Here is a 15,545-nt window from a genome sequence, read left to right as displayed (position 1 = left end):
TAGAAGAAGAAGAGGATATGGAGGAGATGGATGGGAGTGTGTATTCGGCCATATGGGTGGGATTGGGTGGGAGAGAGATGTTGAATTTTGAGGGTAGTGGGTGTATGGATGTGAGTGGTAAATGGAAGATAGAAGGGATGAGTGTTTATTGGGAATAGAGGATGATTGAGAAGAGAAAAGAGAGTGAGTGAAGGTAGGTGGGGATCCTGTGGGGTCCACAGATCTTGGGGTGTCAAGGCATTTACATCCCTGCACCAATTTAGGCATGCAAAATGCCCTTGCACACAACTCTGGGCGTTCAGCGCCAGGTTGGTGCCCATTTTGGGCGTTCAACGCCCATTTGCTGCCATTTCTGGCGTTGAACGCCAGAACCATGCTTGTTCTGGGCGTTCAGCACCAGGATGCTCCCATTCTGGGCGTTCAGCGCCAGAACTATGCTCTGTTCTGGCGTTTGAACGCCAGACAGATGCTCCTCCAGGGTGTGATTTTTCTTCTGCTGTTTTTGATTCCGTTTTTGATTTTTTTGTTTATTTTGTGACTCCACATGATCATGAACCTAAGAAAACATGAAAAACAATAAAAATAAGAATTAGATAAACATTGGGTTGCCTCCCAACAAGCGCTTCTTTAATGTCAATAGCTTGACAGTGGGCTCTCATGGAGCCTCACAGATGTGCAGAGCTTTGTTGAGACTCTCCAACACCAAACTTAGAGTTCAGATATGGGAGTTCAACACCAAACTTAGAGTTTGGTTGTGGCCTCCCAACACCAAACTTAGAGTTTGACTGTGGGGGCTCTGGTTGACTCTGCTTGGAGAGAAGCTTTTCCTGCTTCCTCTCCATGGTTGCAGAGGGAGATCCTTGAGTTTTAAACACAAGGGAGTTTTCATTCCATTGAAGGACTATTTCACCTCTGTCAACATCAATCACAGCTCTTGCTGTGGCCAGGAAAGGTCTTCCTAGGATGATAGATTCATCCTCATCCTTTCCAGTATCCAGGACTATGAAATCAGCAGGGATGTAAAGGCCCTCAACCTTTACTAACACGTCCTCTACTTGTCCATAAGCCTGTCTTCTTGAGCTGTCTGCCATCTCTAATGAGATTTTAGCAGCTTGCACCCCATAGATTCCCAGTTTCTCTATTACAGAGAGGGGCATGAGGTTTATTCCTGAACCAAGGTCACACAGAGCCTTAAAGATCATGGTGCCTATGGTACAGGGTATTATGAACTTTCCAGGATCCTGTCTCTTCTGAGGCAATGTCAGTTGATCCAGATCACTTAGTTCATTGATGAACAAGGGAGGTTCAACTTCCCAAGCATCAATGCCAAACAATTTGGCATTCAGCTTCATGATTGCACCAAGAAACTTGGAAGTTTGCTCTTCAGTGACATCCTCATTCTCTTCAGAAGAGGAATACTCATCAGAGCTCATGAAGGGCATAAGGAGGTTCAATGGAATCTCTATGGTCTCTAGATGAGCCTCAGAGTCCTTTGGTTCCTCAGAGGGAAGCTCCTTATTGATCACTGGACGTCCCAGGAGGTCCTCCTCCTTGGGATTCACGTCCTCTCCTCTCCTCAGAGGTTCGGCCATGGCGCTTATGTCAATGGCCTTGCACTCTCCTTTTGGGTTCTCTTCTGTATTGCTTGGGAGAGTACTAGGAGGGATTTCAGTGATCCTTTTACTCAGCTGGCCCACTTGTGCTTCCAGATTTCTAATGGAAGACCTTGTTTCATTCATGAAACTTACAGTGGCCTTAGATAGATCAAAGACTAGATTTGCTAAATTAGAAGCATTTTGTTCAGAGTTCTCTATCTGTTGCTGAGTTGATGATGGAAAAGGCTTGCTATTGCTAAACCTGTTTCTTCCACCATTATTAAAGCCTTGTTGGGGCTTTTGATCCTTCCATGAGAAATTTGGATGATTTCTCCATGTTGAGTTATAGGTGTTTCCATAAGGTTCACCTAAGTAATTCACCTCTGCTATTGCAGGGTTCTTAGGATCATAAGCTTCTTCTTCAGAAGATGCCTCTTGAGTACTGTTGGATGCAGCTTGCATTCCATGCAGACTCTGAGAAATCATATTGACTTGCTGAGTCAATATTTTATTCTGAGCCAATATGGCATTCAGAGTATCAACTTCAAGAACTCCCTTCCTCATAGGCGTCCCATTACTCACAGGATTCCTTTCAGAAGTGTACATGAACTGGTTATTATCAACCATGTCAATGAGTTCTTGAGCTTCTGCAGGCGTTTTCTTTAGGTGAATGGATCCACCTGCAGAGGTGTCCAGTGACATCTTTGATAGCTCAGATAAACCATCATAGAATATATCCAGGATGGTCCATTTTGAAAGCATGTCAGAAGGGCACTTTTTGGTCAACTGTTTGTATCTTTCCCAAGCTTCATAGAGAGATTCACCTTCTTTCTGTCTGAAGGTTTGAACATCAGCTCTAAGCTTGCTCAGCTTTTGAGGAGGAAAGTACTTGGCTAAGAAAGCCGTGACCAGCTTATCCCAAGAGTTCAGGCTGTCTTTGGGTTGGGAATCCAACCATAATCTAGCTCTGTCTCTTACAGCAAAAGGGAAAAGCATGAGCCTGTAGACTTCAGGATCTACTCCATTAGTCTTAACAGTATCACATATCTGTAAGAATTCAGTTAAGAACTGAAAAGGATCTTCAGATGGAAGTCCATGAAACTTGCAGTTCTGCTGCATCAGAGAAACTAATTGAGGTTTCAGCTCAAAGTTGTTTGCTCCAATGGCAGGAATGGAGATGCTTCTTCCATGTAAATTGGAATTAGGTGCAGTAAAGTCACCAAGCATCCTCCTTTCATTATTATTATTTTCGGCTGCCATCTCCTTCTCCTGTTCGAAATTTTCTGAAAGGTTTTCTCTGGATTGTTGTAATTTAGCTTCTCTTAATTTTCTCTTCAGAGTCCTTTCAGGTTCTGGATCTGCTTCCACAAGAATGTTCTTATCCTTGCTCCTGCTCATATGACAAAGAAGAAGGCACAGAAAAATAATAATAATAATAATAATAGAGATCCTTTCTACCACAGTATAGGGATCCCTGTGTGAGTAGAAGGAGAGGGGGAGACAATGAATGTAATATAATGGAAGAAACACAACTGTGAGGATGGCAGAGATGTGAGATGAGATGTTAGGATATGAATGAATAAATAGAATAAGATGGGGGAGGGATAATTTTCGAAAATTATTTTGAAAAAGAGTTAGTGATTTTCGAAAATGGTTTTTGAAAATTGTTAGTATTTTTTCGAAATTTTTTTTTAAATTAAAAATAAAAATAATTAGTTAATTAAAATGAAATTTTTGAAAAAGAGGGAAGATATTTTCGAAAATTAGAGAGAGAGAGTTAGTTAGGTAGTTTTGAAAAAGTTAAGAAACAAACAAAAAGTTAGTTAGTTAGTTGAAACAAATTTTGAAAAGATAAGAAGATAGGAAGTTAGAGAAGATATTTTGAAACCAACTTTTTGAAAAAGATAAGATAAGAAGATATTTTTGAAAAGATATGATAGAAATTAGTTTTGAAAAAGATTTGATTTTTAAAATCACAATTAATGACTTGATTCACAAGAAATCATAAGATATGATTCTAGAACTTAAAGTTTGAATCTTTCTTAACAAGCAAGTAACAAACTTGAAATTTTTGAATCAAAACATTAATTGTTATTGTTATTTTTGAAAATTTGGTATAAAAATAAGAAAAAGATTTTTGAAAAATATTTTTGAAATTTTCGAAAATAACTAAGAATTTTGAAAATGATTTGATTTTTGAAAAAGATTTTGAAAAAGATAAGATTTTCAAATTGAAAATTTGATTTGACTTATGAGAAACAACTTGATTTTAAAAATTTTTTGAAAAAGTCAACTCAAATTTTCGAATTTGATGAGAGAAAAAGGGAAAGATATTTTTTTGATTTTTTGAATTTTTATGAAAACATGAAAAATTATGCAATGCATGAAATTTTTAGATCAAAACAATGAATGCATGCAAGAATGCTATGAATGTCAAGATGAACACCAAGAACACCATGAATGTCAAGATGAACATCATAGACACAATTTTGAAAAAAATTTTAATGCAAAGAAAACATGCAAGACACCAAACTTAGAATTCTTTAATGCTTACGCACTAAGAATTCAAGAATGCATATGATAAACATGAAAAGACACAAAACAAAAAATCATCAAGATCAAACAAGAGGACTTACCAAGAACAACTTGAAGATCATGAAGAACACTATGAATGCATGAAATTTTCGAAAAATGCAAGATGCATATGCAAGTGACACCAAACTTATGATATGACTCAAGACTCAAACAAGAAACACAAAGATATTTTTGATTTTTATGATTTTCTAAATTTTTTTTTTTCGATTTTTTTGAAAATTATATGAAAAAGAAAAAATAAGGATTCCAAAATTTTTAATATGAATTCCAGGAATCTTGCATTCTTAGTCTAAAGCTTCAGTCCAGGAATTAGACATGGCTCACTAGCTAGCCAAGCTTTCAATGAAAGCTCCAGTCCAAAACACTAGACATGGCCAATGGCCAGCCAAGCTTCAGCAGATACCTCTCATGCATACAACAGGAAATTTTATTGGCAACAACTAACTTGCTCTTGTGATGATGATTAGGAAGCCTCAGTCCAAAAGAATTTAGACATGGCTTTGCAGCCAGCCAGGCTTCATATGCTTCATGAAACACTAGAATTCATTCTTAAAAATCTTGAATAAAATTTTTGAAAACATTTTTATTTTTTTCGAAAATAGATGCGAGATTTTTGAAAATATTTTTGAAAGATATTTTTGAAAATAAAATAAAAAGAAAATTACCTAATCTGAGCAACAAGATGAACCGTCAGTTGTCCAAACTCAAACAATCCCCGGCAACGGCACCAAAAACTTGGTGCTGTTACCGGATCAAAAGGGAATCTGGCACTGATGTTTCCGGACCAAAAGCTTGCCGAAGACTCAAACAATCCCCGGCAACGGCGCCAAAAACTTGGTGCACGAAATTGTGATCTCCAGGCTCGAACAAATCCTGGTAATGGCTCCAAAGCTTGGTGCTCTGATCTTAATTCATAATTGTCACAACTTCGATACAACTAACCAGCAAGTGCACTGGGTCGTCCAAGTAATACCTTACGTGAGTAAGGGTCGAATCCCACGGAGATTGTTGGTATGAAGCAAGCTATGGTCACCTTGTAAATCTCAGTCAGGCGGATATAAAATAATTATGGAGTTTTCGAATAATAAATAATAGAATAGGGATAGAGGTACTTATGTAAATCATTGGTAGGAATTTCAGATAAGCGAATGGAGATGCTTTTCGTTCCTCTGAACCTCTGCTTTCCTGCTATCTTCATCCAATCAGTCTTACTCCTTTCCATGGCTGGCTTTATGTGATACATCACCACTGTCAATGGCTACTTTCGGTCATCTCTCGGGAAAATGATCCAATGCCCTGTCATGGCACGGCTAATCGTCTGGAGGCATCACCCTTGTCAATGGCTTCATCTTATCCTCTCAGTGAATAATATGCTCACGCACCCTGTCACGGCACGGCTATTCATCTGTCAGTTCTCGATCATGCTGTAATAGGATTTACTATCCTTTTGCGTCTGTCACTAACGCACTACAATCGCGAGTTAGGAGCTCGTCACAGTCATTCAATCATTGAATCCTACTCGGAATACCACAGACAAGGTTTAGACTTTCCGGATTCTCTTGAATGCCGCCATCATTCTAGCTTACGCCACGAAGATTCCGGTTAGGAGATCTAAGAGATATTCATTCTAGCTTATTTCATGTAGAACGGAAGTGTTTGTCAGGCACGTGTTCATAGGGGAGAATGGTGATGAGCGTCACACATAATCATCACCTTCATCACGTTCTTGGGTGCGAATGGATATCTTAGAAGCGAAATAAGATGAATTGAATAGAAAACAGTAGTACTTTGCATTAATCTTTGAGGAACAGCAGAGCTCCACACCTTAATCTATGGAGTGTAGAAACTCTACCGTTGAAAATACATAAGTGAAAGGTCCAGGCATGGCCGAGATGGCCAGCCCCCTAAAACGTGATCAAAGGATCATAAGGTAATCCAAAGATGATCCTAAGATCCTAAGATGATCAAAAGATGTCTAATACAATAGTAAGAGGTCCTATTTATAATAAACTAGTCACTAGGGTTTACATGAGTAAGTAATTGATGCATAAATCCACTTCCGGGGCCCACTTGGTGTGTGCTTGGGCTTGGGCTTGAGTGTTACACGTGCAGAGGCTATTTGTGGAGTTGAACGCCAGTTTCTGTGCCAGTTTGGGCATTCAACTCTGGTTTTGGATCCTTTTCTGGCGCTGGACGCCAGATTTGGGCAGAAGGCTGGCGTTGAACGCCAGTTTACGTCGTCAATTCTTGGTAAAAGTATGGACTATTATATATTGCTGGAAAGACCTGGATGTCTACTTTCCAACGCAATTGGAAGCGCGCCATTTCGAGTTCTGTAGCTCCAGAAAATCCACTTTGAGTGCAGGGAGGTCAGAATCCAACAGCATCAGCAGTCCTTTTTCAACCTCTGAATCTGATTTCTGCTCAAGTCCCTCAATTTCAGCCAGAAAATACCTGAAATCACATAAAAACACACAAAATCATAGTAAAGTCCAGAAATGTGAATTTAACATAAAAACTAATGAAAACATCCCTAAAAGTAACTAGATCCTACTAAAAACATACTAAAAACAATGCCAAAAAGCGTATAAATTATCCGCTCATCAGCCATCTAGTCTAGTGGCGTGCAAGCGCGATGTGCGCGCTCGCGTGTTGCCCCCCCAACGCTGCATGGACACTGAAGAACGAAACTCTCGTGCGATCTAGAATTTTCACTATAAATTCGCGTTGTAAGTATAGCTTCTAGACTGACAAGAATTCCTTTCTTACAAAAGTTTGGTTGTCACAAGTAACAAAACCCATTAAAATTTATAACCGAAGTATTTAAACATCGGGTCGTCTTCTCAAGGAATTGCAGGGAGGTATGATTTATTATTGGTTATGGAAAAGGTAGAATTTTTGCTTTTTAATGTATAAGATAAAAAGCAAGAATAGTAAATGGCAAGAAAGTAAATTGTAAGGAATTAATTTAAATAAATAATAAAACTCTTGGCAAGGTATAAGAACTGGAAGTCCTATCCTAGTTATCCTTATCGATGGTGATGAGAATTGAGTTTTAATCCCACTTAGTTAACCTTTACTAAAGCAAAGGAAAGTCAAGTGGACTAATTAGTTTGATCCTCAAGTCCTAGTCAATCCCTGTGGGAAGACTAGCTTTAGAGCAATCTAGATCAATTAGTAATCTGCCAATTTCAACCACTGCTGAGTTTGACATCTCAAGTGTTACCAATTACTTAACCAAAGCCAAAAGGAAGAAAATATCTAAATTAAATTAAAAGCATTAATAAATAGAATAAAATGATCATAAACTGAAATACCTCAAATAATATTAATTAAGAAAATCATAACATGAATGTAGCATAAGCTAAATTGGAAAGATAAATAATAATTAAAGGTATATAATAAAAATAGAAAATAAATAAGAGGAACAGTAAGCCTGGAAATTGAGAAGAAATAATCCTAAATCCTTTAAGAGGAATCCTAATCCTAAATCCTAAGGGAGAGGAGAGAACCTCTCTCTCTAAAAACTACATCTAAATTATGAAAAGTGAAAAATGGAAGACATGTTAATGAATGGATGCATTCTCCCACTTTATAGCCTCTAATCTGTGTTTTCTGGGCTGAAAACTAGGTCAAAAACAGCCCAGAAATCCCCCCCAGTGTATTCTGGTACGTACAGATCGCGGGAAAGTGACGCGGAAGCGTTGTCCACGCGTTTGCGTGGATTGCGTTTCTGCCAGGTCACGCGTCCGCGTGATCGACGCGTTCGCGCCACCTGGCTTCGAGGCAGCTATGGCAAATTAAATAACATTGCGAAGCCCCGGATGTTAGCTTTCCAACACAACTAAAACCGGATCATTTGAACTTCTGTAGCTCAAGTTATAGTCGATTTAGTACCAAGAGGTCAGGCTGGACAGCTTTAGCAGTTCCTTCAGTTTCTTGTATTCCTTCCACTTTTGCATGCTTCCTTTCCATCCTCTAAGCCATTCCTGCCCTGTAATCTCTGAAAACACTTAACACATATATCAAGGCATCGAATGGTAATAAGAGAAGATTAAACATATCAAAATTAAGACCAAAGAAGCATGTTTTCAATCATAACACAAAATCAGGAAGGAAAACGTAAACTCATGCAAATCATATGAATAAGTGTATGAAAGATTGATAAAATCCACTCAATTGAGCACAAGATAAACCATAAAATAGTGATTTATCAGACACCCACGCGTACCGTGCGCGTCCGCGTGGGACGAGTTGGGCTAAAGGCTTAACGCTCGCACAAGAGAGGCCCAAATCTCTGGAAAAAGTATGGGGCTGCATCCGCTTATGGACGCGTGCGCGTACAGTGTGCGCATGCGTCCCCACCCCCCCTTTTTTTTTAAAAGCTAAAGGCTCACAATGCCCAAAAATTCCCTAGCAACATTTACAACTTCTAACTAATCACAAAGTACTCCATTTACAAAGATTTTTCCTTCAACTACTAACAAGCACAACATGCATGTTAAAATGCTAACAATCAATTCATTAAAAAAACTAAAATGACATGGAAAACTACCTAAAATGGTAACTCAAATCACTTACTGATGAAATCTACAAGAGAGTGGAAAGAGTATACCATGGTGAGGTGTCTCCCACCTAACACTTTTGGTTTAAGTCCTTAAGTTGGACTTTTGGGAAGCTCTTGTCATGGTGGCTTATGCTTGTACTCATCCTTGATTCTCCAAGGATTTTTGCGCCTCAGATGGTTGACAAAAATTCCAACCTTCTTCACTAAGTTTGGATGGAGTTCTATCCAAGATATGAGCTTCTTTAGTTGGTCTTCATGCTTCGATCCGGGATCCCATATCTTATTTTCGCACCCATCTTCTAGTTGATTATCATGATTCTTCCATCCGGGTGGTTGACGAGTGGAACATGAAGAATTCTCTCTAACATAGCAAGACTTCTTCCCAGACTAACACAAAATAGCATGCTTCCAATTATAGTTCACATATTTTGAAGCTTTGACCTCAATGAGCCTAATTCTAAACTTCCAACCACTACACAACTCCTTTCTACTCTTGCTCTCACAAAGAGCCCTAAGTTTCCCATCCGTTTCAAGCAAGCCATATTCAAGTGAGAAAGTGAAGCCTAAGGTTAGGGGTTTTACCCACTTTAATGGTGTGTTGGATGGTGACTTAGGGAGGAGAACCTTCCCACACTTAGACAATGCAAGGTCGGTTTTCTTTTTCTCTTCTTTGTGCGTTTCTACCTCGTGACAACTTCTTTCATCTTCTTCATGCTTGTTGCTTTCTTCCAATTCCTCCTCATCATCAATCAAATCAAACTTGGGAGGTGGTTGTGTAAAAAATACTTCCATATCAAACTCATATTTGATGGAAGAGTCTTCAATGAGATCACCAACATTATTTGGTGTTGAGTTGTTTTCACGGGCCTCAATTTCATGTCCCATGGGGAAGGATTCAGTATTTGATAGAAAATCGTCAATGAATGAATCCATCTCTTGATCAACCTTTTCATATTCTTCAATTTTGATATGCTCCAGAGGTTGTTGGGATTCACATGGTGGTTCCGCATCTCCTAAATCTTCAACCACTTCTCCCCTTTCTTCAATGACTCTAGGTTTCTCCAATTGTTCTGACACAAAGTGGCATCCCTCATCACCCACCGGGGTTTCCAATCTCTCCTTCATGCTATGCTCTTCAATTGATTCTTCACATGTGGCTATGAAAGCACCTTGAGTGTTCAAGCATTGGTAGGCTAAAGTATGTGACGTGGCGGAAATTGGCGAGTTAAGAAATTGTTATAAGAGATACGTTGCAAGTAGAGTTCATAACCAACCGAAGATCCACTTATCAATTTAGAAGTGGTTGTCACAAAATTAAAATTAAAATACTGGGAGTATGAATCCCAGGTCGTCTCCCAACGAGTTGCAGGAAGATGTGCTATTTTATTAATCAGATGTTTTCTAAAAATGGTTTGAGTTGATAAATAGGAAATTAAATCAGAAAAATTATGTAATTTAAATAAAAGTGATAATTAAAGTGATAATTATGTAATTTAAATAAAAATTATGTAATTTAGTTGGAAGCCCTATCCTTGATGGAGTTCTCTCAAGATAAAAGTGATAATTAAAGGTTGCCTGCTCAGTTATCCTTTACCAGGTAAAGGAAAGTTAAGCAAGTTAGAAGTCAATTTCTATTCACAAGTTCTAATCCTCTCCCTTGGGAAGGACTAGTGTCAGTGATTAGAGGGCGACCCAACGCGAAACCCAACTATAATTTTAGTCTTGAGCATCCAACTCAAGGTCTTCCTGTCAATCAACTCCCAATCAAGTTATAGAACTACTCGCTCACTATGATTGTAAAATCCACGAAATAAGAAAGGAAAATATTGAAAGACATGATAAATAATAATCAAAAGGATCAATTAAAAATAAAAATAGTTCTTGTATTAATAAATTCTAAAAATAATCCAATAATAATTTTGAGTAAATAAAGGACATGGAAGAGTAAGTGACAAGTAAGGAAACAGACTAGAATGACGAAGTCTTTACGGAAGTAATAACTCTTCTCAATATCCCAGTCCAAAAAGCAATAAAATCAAAATCCTAAGAACTATGAATGTGTAGAGAGAAAATCTAGAGGAGGAGTAAAATCAGATCTAAAACTAAAATTATGCGAAATGAATATTGTCTTCTGGTCTCTGCATGTTCCCTGGCTCTAATCTTCTTTTCTGGGTCGAAAACTGGGTCAAAACAGGGCCCAAAATCGCCCCTAGCGAATTCTGCAGATTCTGCAGATCGCGCACGTCATGCGATCGCGTCATCCAGGCGATCGCGTCATCCAGCGTTTTGCCTTGCCACACGTGCGCGTCGTCCACGCCTTCGCGTCACTTGTGCAGTTTCCAATCCGCGCGGTCACGTGAGCCATGCGTCCGCGTCACTGCAATTTCCTCTATGTCGCGCGGTCGTGTGAGCCATGCCTCCACGTCACTTCTCGCTGGTCATCTCCTCAATTTCTTGTGTTCCTTCCATTTTTGCAAGCTTCCTTTCTAATCTCCAAGTCATCCATGCCCTATAAAGCCTGAAACACTTAACACATAGATCACGGCATCGAATGGAATAGAAGAGAGTTAAGCTACATAATTAAAAGTCTCTAGGAAGCAAGTTTTCAACCATGAAGTATTTTTAGGAAGGAATTATAAATGCATGCTAATCATATGAATAAGTGGGTAAAGATTTGATAAAATTGCACAATTAAGCACAATATAAACCATAAAATAGTGGTTTATCAACCTCCCCACACTTAGTCATTAGCATGTCCTCATGCTTAGTTGAAGGAGATAAAATAAATGAGTAGGAACATGTAAAACTCATGCAATGCAATGCAACCTATATATGTGAATGCAACTATATGATTCTTTGTCCACTTGGTCAAAAGTAAATAAGCTCTTCAAGACAATCACAAATCAAATTCTATTAATTCAATTCTTATACAGTAAGAACAGATAAAAATGCAAGAAGGTAACTCATGAAAGCAGGGAACATAGAACTTAAGCATTGAACCGTCACTGATGATGTATGTACACTTTAATCTCTCTAGTGTATAGGGTAATCACTCTATCCTTCTCTAATCATGCTTTCTAATTTTTTTGTTCTTCTCCTAACCAATCCACAACATTTAATATACCAATGCAAACATCATGTGGTCTTTTCAAGGTTGTAATGGGGCCAAGGTATGGGTAAGGGTACATATATGGCTAAGTAAGCTTATAAATTGAATCTTTAATTAACCCAAGCTTTCACCTAATCACACATATATATTCCTTATAGCTTAAATTTCGCACCTAGCTGCCCAAAATTTTCCTTTCACATTCCTTACTCATATATCAACTTTTATTTCAATTTTATCATACATGCATTGATCTTTGAATTCTTAACTTAACATTAGGGTAATTTTGTCCCCTTATTTATTTATTGAATTTTTTTTATTTTTGTGAACATAAATATAAACGTAGTTTATCAATGCACATAGATTTTTAATTTTTATAGTTTTACATGAGTAGGCACCCAAATTTCCATTATATTGTCATGACACATTCCCTTATTATCTTTTGTTCCCACAATTTTTCCATACTTAATTAACACATAATTCTATCTTAAGCTAACCAAAGATTCAATTGGGATACATAATTATTTTTCCGCTTAAGTCTAGTAATGTGGTAAAATAAAGAACAAAATGGGATTTAAAAGCTCGAAGTGGCTAACAAAGGTAACTTAAGGGGTAGGCTTGATTTGGATAAGTGAGCTAAACAAATAATGGCCTCAATCATATGAAAGCATATAGATATATTAAAAATTGGACATATAGGATGAAACAAAATATAAATTACAATCATAGAGAAGTAAACATACAAGAATAAAATAATTATGGTTAAATAATGTAACCATGTATAAAGGCTCAAATCTTACAGGTTGTGTGTTCTTTAGCTCAAAAACCATGTTCCAAATATAACTTCAAGCAATTTTAACACAAAAGTTTTGATTAAAACTAGTGAAATTTTGTTCTAAAAATAGGGTCTTAGAAGAAACTTATTGTCTTTTCAATCAAGTAGAACATGCATGCAACTAATCTATTACTATGCAATCTATCCTATTCTACAAAAGAAAAACTAACTAAAATCCTATTTTATTGGTGTTAGGGAAGAGAATTTACCTCCGGAAGTCAGGTACATACCGACCTCCCCACAGTTAAGGCTTTGCACCGTCCTCGGTGCCATCTGTCAGGAACAAGGGTGGGCTGGTAGCAGTATCTCCACAGTCGGGACCATCATGGCTCCCTGTGCTGGTAAAGGAAGTGGAGTACGGGGTGTCTGAGTCTCTATATTTTCCCTTCAGTAGCTCCTTGAGGTATGTGAATCGGCGCTTGTTACGGCGCTCTCTTAGCTTTGCTTTATGTTCCTGCCGATCCAACTTTTCAAGTATCTGATGGAGTAGTTGATTGGTTGTAGGTGCTTGTAGTGGTGAAGGAGGAATGTCTTCAGCCGGTTTAGTAGGCAAGCTTGTAGTGGCTGATGGAGGTCTGATATATTTCCCGTTAGGGACATACTGATCATCCCGTGGAAGCATGGCTTTGGTGTCACCAGCTCTGTAGGAGACTCCGGCTGCTGAGACAAGATCTGAGACCAAGGCGGGAAAAGGTAAGTTGCCCACGATTTGTACGTGTCCCATAGCATTCCGGATGTGTCTTGGTAGGTTCAGAGGTTGATCTGTAAGGATGCACCATAGTAGAACGTCCATGTCTGCAGTGAAGAAGGACTCGTGAGTGCTCGAAAAGACGTCATGGGACATAATCTGTGCCCATACGCGAGCCTCCAATATTCCCCTAGGACGGGAACAATGGTATCCGTAAATCCAACTGCTGCCAGGTAGGGCGATAACTCTGAGAACAGCGTCCTAATCAAATTGGTACATCTGGCGCTTGAGTGCGGACATAAACAGACTGCAGGGTTGGTAGGTGGAAATTGTAGTAGAACTCGACTACCCAGGAAAGATTAACCTGCCGTGGCTGTCTCTGTAGGAAACCCCATTGTCTTCGTTCAATTTGCGGCTTAACAAGTCCAGCAATACGGGTCGGGAGGATAAGAAGGTATTCGTTGTTGTAACTCCTTTCTGCCAGGATGGGGAACATCTGCTCACAGAAGTGATTAGGAAATCGCGCAGTGTCCTTTGTTGGGAAGGCTTTCTCCTTTTTATCAACCTTTATAATCCTCTTGATTCTTTTTGTTGAGGGTTTAACTGCAGTCGAAGATGGTTCTACCACTAATGCTCTCTTTGTTCCTCTTCTTGCTGGTGGTTTGGGAGTAGCTTTCTCCTTGCCTTTCTTGGTGGCCATCCTAAAAGGGAGTGGTGCACGAATTGTAAATCACACTTTTCACAACTCGTACCACTAACCAGCAAGTGCACTGGGTCGTCCAAGTAATACCTTACGTGAGTAAGGGTCGATCCCACGGAGATTGTCGGCTTGAAGCAAGCTATGGTTATTTTGTAATTCTTAGTCAGGAGATCAATGATAAGAGTGATTATATTTATGAAGAGTAAAAAGTATAAATTAGTGTGAATGTTTGTACTTCAGTCTTCAATTTAATAACTCTTTGAGGTGGGTAAAACTTGGCAAGGAACTTGGTTACTAGATCATCCCAATTGTTGATGCTGTCTCTTGGGAAGGATTCTAACCATTGAGTGGCTTTGTCTCTGAGAGAAAATGGAAATAGCAGTAGCTTGTAGCTGTCAGGGTGCACACCATTGGTTTTGACAGTGTCACAAATCCTCAAGAAAATAGACAAGTGTTGGTTTGGATCTTCAAGTGGTCCTCCTCCATAAGAGCAGTTGTTCTGCACCAAGGTGATGAGTTGGGGCTTCAATTCAAAGTTATTTGCATCGACATTTGGGGTAAGGATTCTACTCCCACAATGCCTTGGATTAGCAAATGTATATGAAGCCAATACTCTCCTTTGGGGCTGACCATTGTCGTTGGCCACTTCCACTTGTGGATTTGTTGGATTTTCCTCCATTTCTTGGTTCTCTTCTCAACCTCCAAAGTGTTTCAGGATCAAAAGATATGGATTCATCGCTTCTTCCTCCTGACATAAACACAGAACCAGGAACCAAAATTAAGCACTCTATTGCTAGAGTGAAGTTAGTGTTAACTTAAGCAAAAATTCAAACAGTTAGTATGCTTAGTAAAAAGAAAAAGAAAAAGTGCTTAATCTAGATCTCCATTTCACTTAATCATTGTCAACCTAATCAATCCCCGGCAACGGCGCCAAAAAACTTGATGGGATTTTTGTGGAAACAAATTCCAACACCCAAACTCACGGGCAAGTGTACCGGGTCACATCAAGTAATAATAACTCACAAGAGTGAGGTCGATCCCACAGGGATTGAAGGATTGAACAATTTTAGTTTAGTGGTTGATTTAGTCAAGCGAATCAAGTTTGGTTGAGTGATTTGTGCTTTGCAGAAACTAAATTGCTTGAAATATAAAGGGAGAGGGGTAAAGTGCAGTAAATTAAAGAGCAGGAAAGTAAAGAAGCAGATTCTTAAAGTGCAAGTAATATAAATTACAGAAACTTAGATTGCAAGAAATGTAAATGGCTGAAACTTTAAAGTGCAAGAAATATAAATTTTCTTGAATCATAAAAGGAATTGGGAATTGGGATTGCAGAATCTGAACAAGAACAACTAAATTGCATTAAACATAAAAGAGAAAATCTAAGTGCAATGAAGTGGATCTTAACAGAAAAGTAAAATGACTTGAAGAATTTAAAAGCAGGAAAGCAGTGCTTAATTTG

The 15,545-nt window shown here is 38.6% G+C and overlaps 1 non-coding gene across 1 annotated transcript; it reads left to right on the top strand.

Annotated features, from left to right (window-relative positions):
* Window positions 1–2,351: 2,351 nt before the first annotated feature.
* Window positions 2,352–2,459, top strand: LOC112731369 (small nucleolar RNA R71). The gene has a single exon (XR_003167150.1). It is a non-coding gene; the product is annotated as a small nucleolar RNA R71 (small nucleolar RNA).
* The last annotated feature ends 13,086 nt before the right edge of the window (window positions 2,460–15,545 follow it).

Source organism: Arachis hypogaea, chromosome 12, assembly GCF_003086295.3.
Source record: "Arachis hypogaea cultivar Tifrunner chromosome 12, arahy.Tifrunner.gnm2.J5K5, whole genome shotgun sequence".
NCBI lineage: Eukaryota > Viridiplantae > Streptophyta > Magnoliopsida > Fabales > Fabaceae > Arachis > Arachis hypogaea.
Note: the sequence above shows the minus strand (reverse complement) of the source record. Positions and strands in the feature narration are given on the sequence as shown.